Raw genomic sequence first — 8,991 nt, forward strand, 5'->3', positions numbered from 1 at the left:
TCGGATAACAGCTAGAAATTATTAGTTGATATCAGTATAACTTGGACAAGAAAATAGCCCTTTATTTAGTAAAAATCTGTAATATTTAGCTCTATTTGACATTGAGCTGCAGAAGCTAAATGGACAGATGATTCACTCAGCCAAAATTGAGCACATTCACCCTGCTCCACTGCATTAGACCAGAAGTACAAAATGTAGAAATAAGAAAACAGTGGCAAAGGCTTTGGAAAGACAAAGAAAATTACCTTTCTCTTATTACTATCCATTTTCATGTTTTTCCATCCATTTTCTCTTTTCTTGGTTTGTTAAAGAAAAAACAGCCTCTACAGAGGTGAAAAAATGTAAAATAATCTAGAGGTTTTGTGGGAGACCTATGGAATAAATATTCTATTCAGAAAACTACATTAAAAGAAATTATAAGGTTACAAACTGAAGTTCTATATCATCTTCATATCCAAACCGAACAGTGCCAAATCCAACATGTCCAGCATCTCAACTAAAATAGTCAAGATGATCATGAAGGGCAGCTGGATGAAGCTGAATGCTGAAAGCCTGGGATGATGTTATTACGGAAAGTACTTTAAAGAATTTGCTACCTCTATAATGTTATTCTCCACTGAGTGTAAATCCTTAGATCATTAAGACAGTCCACAGCCTTGTGGCCACTTGGGCCTCCTTACTGCTTCTGGATACTGTGACAATTAGGGTCCAGACACCCCAGAGGGAAAACAGGGGCTCTGACTCCCAAATATTAAGCAATTAAATCAGCTGATTGTATACAATATTATTGTACTATAAAAGTGCATCAAGCAAGGTCTTCTCTGAAAGCTGGTGACATACTGGTCACAAATATCAATGTGTGATGCATGTATGAGTGGTGTATAAAGAGTTATGTATGTGTGCTGGAAATATGTTCCTAAAATATGTTGTGGAGAGAGTTGATAAACCAGCCTGCATTAGACAAAGGAATGTGGATGTACCTGTCTGGATCAAGCTATGTAAGCCAGAGGACAATGAAAGTACATTTACTTATAAGGTAAACAAAGCTAACAAGCAGGAGCTTGATGAGCACATCAGGGGACAGAGTTTTCACCCCAGGAAGTCTTCCTGGCTCTTGAACCAAAGACAATGGACTTTGGAAAATAAAAAGGGGTGCAGAAAGACAGTCAAGTGATGGATAACTAAAGGGGCATATGGAACAGCATCCTCTCAGCCTGTGAAAGTTGGGTCCTCTTGGCCTGAAGGGGAAAAAAAGTGCTGATAACTTGCTGTGAGAAACAATGAGAAACTGTTTTAGACAAAGGTATACCTTGCTAGGATTAAGTTTTAGTCACTAGAAATAATGTTTTGTTTGTAACCATACCAGTATCTTTTTCTCTTGCTTAGTACCACTTAAATCTCTGTTCTTTATTAATAAACTTATTTTTAGTTTTATTACAAAACTATCTCAATGCTGTGTTATTACAGCAAAGTGTGAGTTTTCAGCTAACCTAACAGGCTGGTGTGTGCCCTATCTCTTTGGAGGTGGCAAACTTCATAATTTCTGCGAGAGGAACCACACTGCATACAGACGTCTCTGGAGGAACTTGGGAGCTGAGGTTCACTGTCAATTACTTGCAAGGCAAGATTCAGATTGGCAGAGTCTCAAAGAGTTTGCTGGTGAAACAGACAGATTAGTGTGGCAGGGAGTTGGCACACAGTCTAATCTCCAGAAAAGCTCTCACTTGCTGAGGCAGAAGTGTCACAGTGGGTTACAGTTTTGGGTGCCCTGAACAGAACATCACAGATAATCAAATAGTCATGGCTACTAAGTACACCATTTTCCATCTTTCTGACAAGAAGCCTGTGCCTCCTCCTTGCAGATTTAGACTTAGTGACAGTAACTCATTCATTTGTGATCTCCAGGCTTGATAACTGTAATTCTCTGTGCCTAGTTGTTAAACCACCAACCTAATAAAAAAGTAACTACAGTGGTTTCAGAACACAGCAGCCTAGCTGCCAGGCTGCTTAGCAACACAGGTTGCAGAGAGTACATCACCTCAGTACTTCAGTGCTGTCCGCACTGGCTGCCTGATGAATACTGTGATGGATTCAAGGTTTTGGCCCTATATGGAATTGACCCAAATTACCCGAAGGGCTGCTTCACACTATGAGATCATGACTTCCCACAACTATGTTCTACTACAAATTTAATCTCATGTGTGCAGTAGACAGAACTTTCTTGGCCACTGGCCCACAAATCTAGCATTCACTCCCAGAAGATTACAGGATAATCATAAACCAGAGTATCCTCAAGGCAAAACGAAAAATGTGCTGCTTTGAACAAATTTTTCCACAATAGTACCACATTAAAAATAACTAGTCTCTCTCTAATTGACTGGACAAAAGAGAGAGAGAGAGAGAGAGAGATAAATATCTTTATGTATACATTGTAATTCTGGGAGGTGTTCAGATATGATGATGGGGGTCCATATGCGTAGGTACATAGGTAGATATTTTCAAGTCTAGAAATGCCAAAGTTAACATTGCTTATACAACCTTAACCCTTGAGTACGTGCATTATGACAGTCTTCCATTATATGATCACATACTACTTATCTAGAGTACCTATAACTCATTCTGTGTGAGGATGGACAGTGCTCTACGAATGAGGTAGCTTTTAATATCTGTTTTTAATCTTCATTGTTCAGTTGTGGTCCCATGCCAAATACATTGGACACTATGCAAGTCTCAAACAGAATTAGGTAGGGTTCCTCCTTCCTGACACAGTCATTGCATACCAGTCAAATTCTATGGTGAAGGAAGCACTACACCTCCAGAAACTTACCTCATTTACTACAGAATCCAGCCTTATTTAGGATCTTACCTGTATATCGCAAGAGGCAGCAGTCAATAATCATACATGAAGCTGGGCATCTCTTCCATGATTAAATAATGTACGGCAGAAACTTTTGCCACTAGCCTTGCATTAAGTAGTATGAAACAAAGTGCAGGGAGCCTGAAAGCTAATGCCTTGAGCTCTCAAGATGAAACCTCCAGAGAGACAGATGGAATTGATAACTTGTTTTACTAAAGCCCTATGTCTGAAGACTCTTCCCCCTTGCCTATTCCATATTATCATAATTTTTATCTTATTTATTATTTGTATGATGCCAACAAGGTGCCTGGAGGTTTATAAGCATGTACAAAGGCAAGTTTCCTGCCCCAAAAAGTTTATGATCCATACTGACAACATACAGACACAGGAGGAGAGAACAGGAGTTGACAAAAGAAGAGTGATTGGCTGGTGAAGTTTTAGTAGACAGCAAAGGAATCAGACAGCCAAAGGCCCAGAAACAATTATCTCATCCTCCTTTCACATCCCCAACTCACCACTGCATTGCTTAGTCTTCTCAACCATTGAAAAGATAGAGCTGTGACAGCTGGGTTCTCAAGGAAGCACCTCCAGGACAAGGCACTAGATCCAGAAGGCTTTACAGAACATGTAAACACTCCACATCAAAAGGCCCCCAATCAGATGAAAGAAAAACTTCAATCCCACCTCCACGTGCATAGGAACTATACCCCCTTCTGTCAGTGATCCAGCTGCCAAGACTAGGTAAGGGGAAAGGTCTGCCTGAGGGATAGTGCTCAACCCCTTTGGTTCTCCTGCCATTCAGTACAGATTAACTTTAAAATCCAGAAAATCCTCCGCCACATACAAATACCCTTAAAATAAGAAGAAACAACAAACACCATTGTACTTATAATGGAGATCATATACACACAATCAAACCGGATCCAACTGATAATACCCAATAAACCATCCTCATCCCACCCATCCCACCTCAACAAACCACTCCATTCATAATTACAACTTTTACCCCCTCCCCCTCGCCACAACTTTATCCCTGTTTTCAACTCACAAATTACCTTATACCTCTCATCCCTTCTAGGAAATGCATCATCATGTACACCAAACTCAGTAATTCAGGCACCCTCAAACAGAGTCTTAAATCATTCTAACATTTTGTGTCCTTTTTTGACTACCACTGTGCAGATACATTCATTGAGCTGTCCACAATGACTGCCCCTCCCATCTGCAACTCTTTTCCTTGAGTGGTTGCAGTTAATTTACAACCCAGCAATATCTATGAGTCGTTCAAATGGCTCCTTTCAATGTGCCCCGCCTTGCACTTATTCGACATGACTTTCATGTATTATCAAGTTGCCAGTCACCAAGTCATCCTTCAGGCTCAAACAACAGCTACAAAGCAGCTCTGTAGCCTGTGGGAGGAGAATTTCTCCTTGCAGTGTTCTTCAGTACCTATTTCAGTTACTTGTGCTGGATGCTTGGAAGAAGATTTGATCTACCTTCAACACAGCACCTAGGCCTGATCCTGTGAATTAAACGGCTGACCCTCCCCTTTGTTCCAGAAATAAAATTCAGTATAATTAATTACTCTTTCAACATTTAGATAAGTATATTTTGCTGCAATCAAATCAGCCCATCTCCTCCAAGATTAAATTGTGTTTCTTTCACTTGCAGGGATTCTTTGACCACTTAGTAAAATACTGAATAAAAGGGGATTCACTGGGTGTAATGTACTTGGAGTTTCATAAAGATGTTAAAAGTGTCCCCTATAGGGCTGGATATTTTATGCAGATGTCTTGCAGGTATAACTTCTAAGAACCACATTCTGATACCCTTATTCACATTAACTAGTATCTTACTCCCCAAGTAGTCCCATTGATTTTCATGGGACTACTTTTGGAATAAGAGAGTCAGCATCTGGTCCTGAATTTGGCTCCATTTCATCCATGTCTACAAAATGTTCCCAAAATGTATAAATGCCACCACCCATTGGCCCAACTCTTTCCCGTCACCCATCCTGCTGACCTGACTCACTTTTGCCATACCATCCCAGCTCCTGGGCCCCAATCACATTTGCAAGGTTCACTTCTATCACTTCTTCCCAACTTCTGGGCCCCTCTTCTGTTTTATCCCTGACTAGCTTGCCTTCTCCTGCCATCCCTGTGACTTTATCATTAAACTTGCCAGAACTTTTCACACCAAGGGCTTGATTCAACACTGTTGTTCTAGTTTTCTGATGGTGTAACTCTCTTGAAATCAAAGGCAATACACTGACAAAAACTGGAATAACAGTGGTGAACCAGGAACTAGGTCTACAAATTTTCACTTTAATGGCTTTGTAAAACTCCTAACCTGCACAAGAATCTATTAAGAGAAACACATCACTGCAGGATAAGGGGCAAAGTCATATAATATTTTAGCCCCTCTCCTTAACGGTAATAGACGTTGGGGCCTAGCAAATAGGTTTCTGGTTGGAGGACAAATCAGTTATGCAGAGTGTGGGTATTTCCTTAGTACATGTTGTTTATTTTACATTATGTATAGCAGTCCTTGAATACAGGTGGTCATAAATAGCCGGCTGGCAAACCTCCCTTTCAGAAATCTCAGCCCAAACACCAGAGCCAACTCTGTACAAAGAACTGATTCTAGTTAGATTAAAGCAGAAAGCAGACTCTCTTGCTGTGTGCAACAGCTCCTCACACAAGAAATTACATCACAACACTAACAACTGTACTGCAGGTATTCAAAAACTGCTCACATGATACTAAGAAGAATGTATAAAATTATGTGTAACAGTGCCACCTGGTGATTCCCACCATTACAATATATTCAAAAGTAGTTATAGGAAATGGAGTAACAATAAATGGCTGTTCCTCAGAATGGTGAAAAATAAAGAGTGGAATATCTCAGGGTTAGTATTACAGAGTGCTAGCGAAAAATAGGCGACTCAAGCAATACAAGGAGCTGACTTTTCCTAGGGACAGAGCATTCTGTTTTTCTGCTACAAGCCCTGCTAATGTGCTAATTCAAGAAACAAGACGCCTGAACGCACATCCCTGGCCTCCAGTACAAAGTGCAGCCACTACAACAATTCACTAGACCAAGTCATGTTTTTGTTTCACAATTCTAAGACTTGCCAAGGAAAAATGGTTGAATTTTTTTCACTGTTCCAAAAATAGCAGCCCATTTTTCTCCTGATTTATGAAATACCGCTTATTTAAACAGTAATATGTTAAGATGCAATCTATTATAGAATACTGTAGCTATGTATTTTTTTGTGAGAGATAGTTGTACAATAAATTAGAACAGGGGCTGGCAACCTTTCAGAAGTGGTGTGCCGAGTCTTCATTTATTCACTCTGATTTAAGGTTTCGCTTGCCAGTAATATAGAAAGAGACCTTCTAAAAACGTTAATGTAAGTCTATAATATATAACTAAATTATTGTTGTATGTAAAGTAAATAAGGTTTTTAAAATGTTTAAGAAGCTTCATTTAAAATTAAATTTAAATGCAGAGTCCCCCAGACTGGTGGCCAGGACCCGGGCAGTGTGAGTGCTACTGCAAATCAGCTCGCGTGCCGCCTTTGGCACGCATGCCGCAGGTTGCCTACCCCTGAATTAGAAGCATCCAACCCCTCATGTATAGAATTACAGATTTTTAGATACAGTTTTATTTCCAAATCTGTGCTGCTGGACCTAATCCAAAACCCACAGAACTCAATGGAGAGACTCCCATTGACTTAAGTGGGGTTTGGATCAGGCCCATTAGAGTGTTGTCTGATGGCAAAATTCTGCTCAGTACCAGACATAATTTTAACAGTCATTGCAAACTACATGAAGCCCTTTCCACCCAATAAATAAATAAATAAATGGACATGTGAGAAGATCATCCCAGTGATAAAAGTGATAATTTACCCAGACAAATGGCTGGTTTTTAAGCTTATATAGAAAAGCAGGTTTAAGACTAATTTCCAGTTCTTCTGCCTGAGGAGTAAGGTTTATAATTCCTACAGAATAATAATAAATAATAATAAAGACTAATAACATTCTTGACAGGGAAAATTGAGAAAATAACAGCAGTTGCAGGAATGACTGGTAAAATTATGTAATTGACACTAATCTGAAGATATACGTTTAGACAAAATGTATAATGGGGAAATGATGGATTAAGCCTTTGAGAGTATAAAGAGGCTTTCATCTACTTCTCATTCCAAAAAAGATGAGGAGATTATTTTATGACATGATTTGACAAATTGATGCAAGAATTATGCTGATAAAAGAGAATAAGTCACAAGTTAAAAATACATTGTTCCACATACATTTGAGAGGGACATGTAGAACAAATGCAGCTAAAGATAGCAAAATTAATGCATTTTTATTATAATGCTGCTTGAATTTAGTTTTTCACACCTTTATCCTTTTATTTTAATACACAAAGAAAACATTTTGTGTCATACAACAGCCTCAAAGTTAGAAATGAAAGTAACTGATGAAGGCTAGGCAATTTCAGTAAAAAATGCTTCATTGGAGAAGTTAAAATAAAAGGCACTTTGCAAAAATTATTTTGCTATTTCCCAGATGCTTTTACACATCTATCTAGTCTGAATTCTAAGGGCCATGCAGGTCCTGGCTGACAGAATATCCCCAGTAAATGACATGAAGTGTTGAATCAGATTTGCAAAGTTTACTCTTCACATTGATGTGCATTCATATTTAAATACGGCAAGAAATAAACTATTCCCAAATTATCCATATAAGACTGTAGAGCTGCATTTTTACATCAGGGTTCTAGTGACATGTTTAAACTAATATAGCCCTGCTTTTCCTGTCACAGGGAGAACATAATTGCAGGTACGGGGGAGACCTAGACCAAGATATGACCTTTTCCTCTATCCTGGGTTTTGCTACACTCTAGTAAAAACACTACCTGCCTTTAAACCTATGAAGGATACTGTATCTCACACTGTTCAAAAACCCCTTCCTTCCACATGTTTATTCCTATGGCACAGCATACCCTAGGAGCTGTAGAAGCGTGAGGTAGTGTCTAGTTTATCTTGTACAATAAAATTAAATTACCAGCAAATTTGTGGTAAGGTAGAAAGCTCTCAATGTAGTTTTCAGTTCCCAAAAGGAGTTTGCAGGACCACTAGTTAGAAAACTCAGTTTATGCCTTTTAAACTGAGCAAATTTGATCTGGCAATCATTGAGGGAAACAAAATTTGGAATCCCCTTTGTGTTATTTTTATCATCACTTTACTGACTATAACTATATTTAAGATAAGAAAAACCAGTAGAACTAAAATGTCCAAAAGTGAACATGTGGAGTATAAAGGTAGTGGGGTGAGTTTGTGTTACTTTTTCACAAAAACTTGAGAAAAAGAATGCTTACATTTTAGATGCAAAATGTCACCAAGCTGTACTCCAGACAAGAAATAAACAGAATATATTTCTAAAGGGCTCCCCCTTTAACACTTTGAAGTTTTAAGTAAAATAACTCAGTTTGCCTCCAGTTCCTTTTGCTCTGATGCTAGAGTAAACAGACTGATTCAAAGGAATTTTAAAGGAAACCGATAGTGTCTGTCTGGACTGAAGAGAGATTCATGGGGCTCCACGAGAAAGGTGCGGGGGGGGGGGGGGAATCTGTGTTCTTGAATGTAATAACAAATACTGTAATTGACAAGGATAGGAGTCTTATTAGCCAGCATAATACAGAGCCTTTTCCATTTAGCTCTGCTTCTGTACCTGATTCTCCAAAGAGGGAGCTGTGTTCAATTTACCCTTCCTTATTCTCAAACAACAACAAAGAACTTCTGAAGTTTCAGGCGAAAGATAGAAGGCAGGCCAGGCTGTCTAGTAGAACAGAGCTCTTTTCACTGCTAGCCAGTGTCCAACCCAGGCGTAATGAAAGGTAATTGGCCAGGCTGTTATCTATCTGCAGCCCACATCTTGCTTCCAAATGCCTCTAATTGAATTGCTGTAATTTTTGCCCTTCCTAATGCAGTGACTTGGCGAGGGGAAATGACCCGGGGATGTGGGCGGCTCTCGATTCTCCCCTGGGAGAGAGCCGCGCCTGCAAAGTTGCGCTGCAACCCATAAATAGCGGAGGGGGAGCAGTCTTGGGCTTACAGGCACTGCAGC

General features: G+C 39.4%; 1 protein-coding gene across 1 annotated transcript in view; it reads left to right on the forward strand.

Moving 5' to 3' along the window:
* The window catches only part of RPLP2 (ribosomal protein lateral stalk subunit P2), a gene marked incomplete at its 3' end in the record, with an annotated part of 461,868 nt that overhangs the window by 323,361 nt on the left and 129,516 nt on the right, over positions 1-8,991 (forward strand). The gene's annotated exons all lie outside the window — the stretch shown is intronic.

This window comes from Emys orbicularis, chromosome 4 (genome assembly GCF_028017835.1).
Source record: "Emys orbicularis isolate rEmyOrb1 chromosome 4, rEmyOrb1.hap1, whole genome shotgun sequence".
NCBI lineage: Eukaryota > Metazoa > Chordata > Testudines > Emydidae > Emys > Emys orbicularis.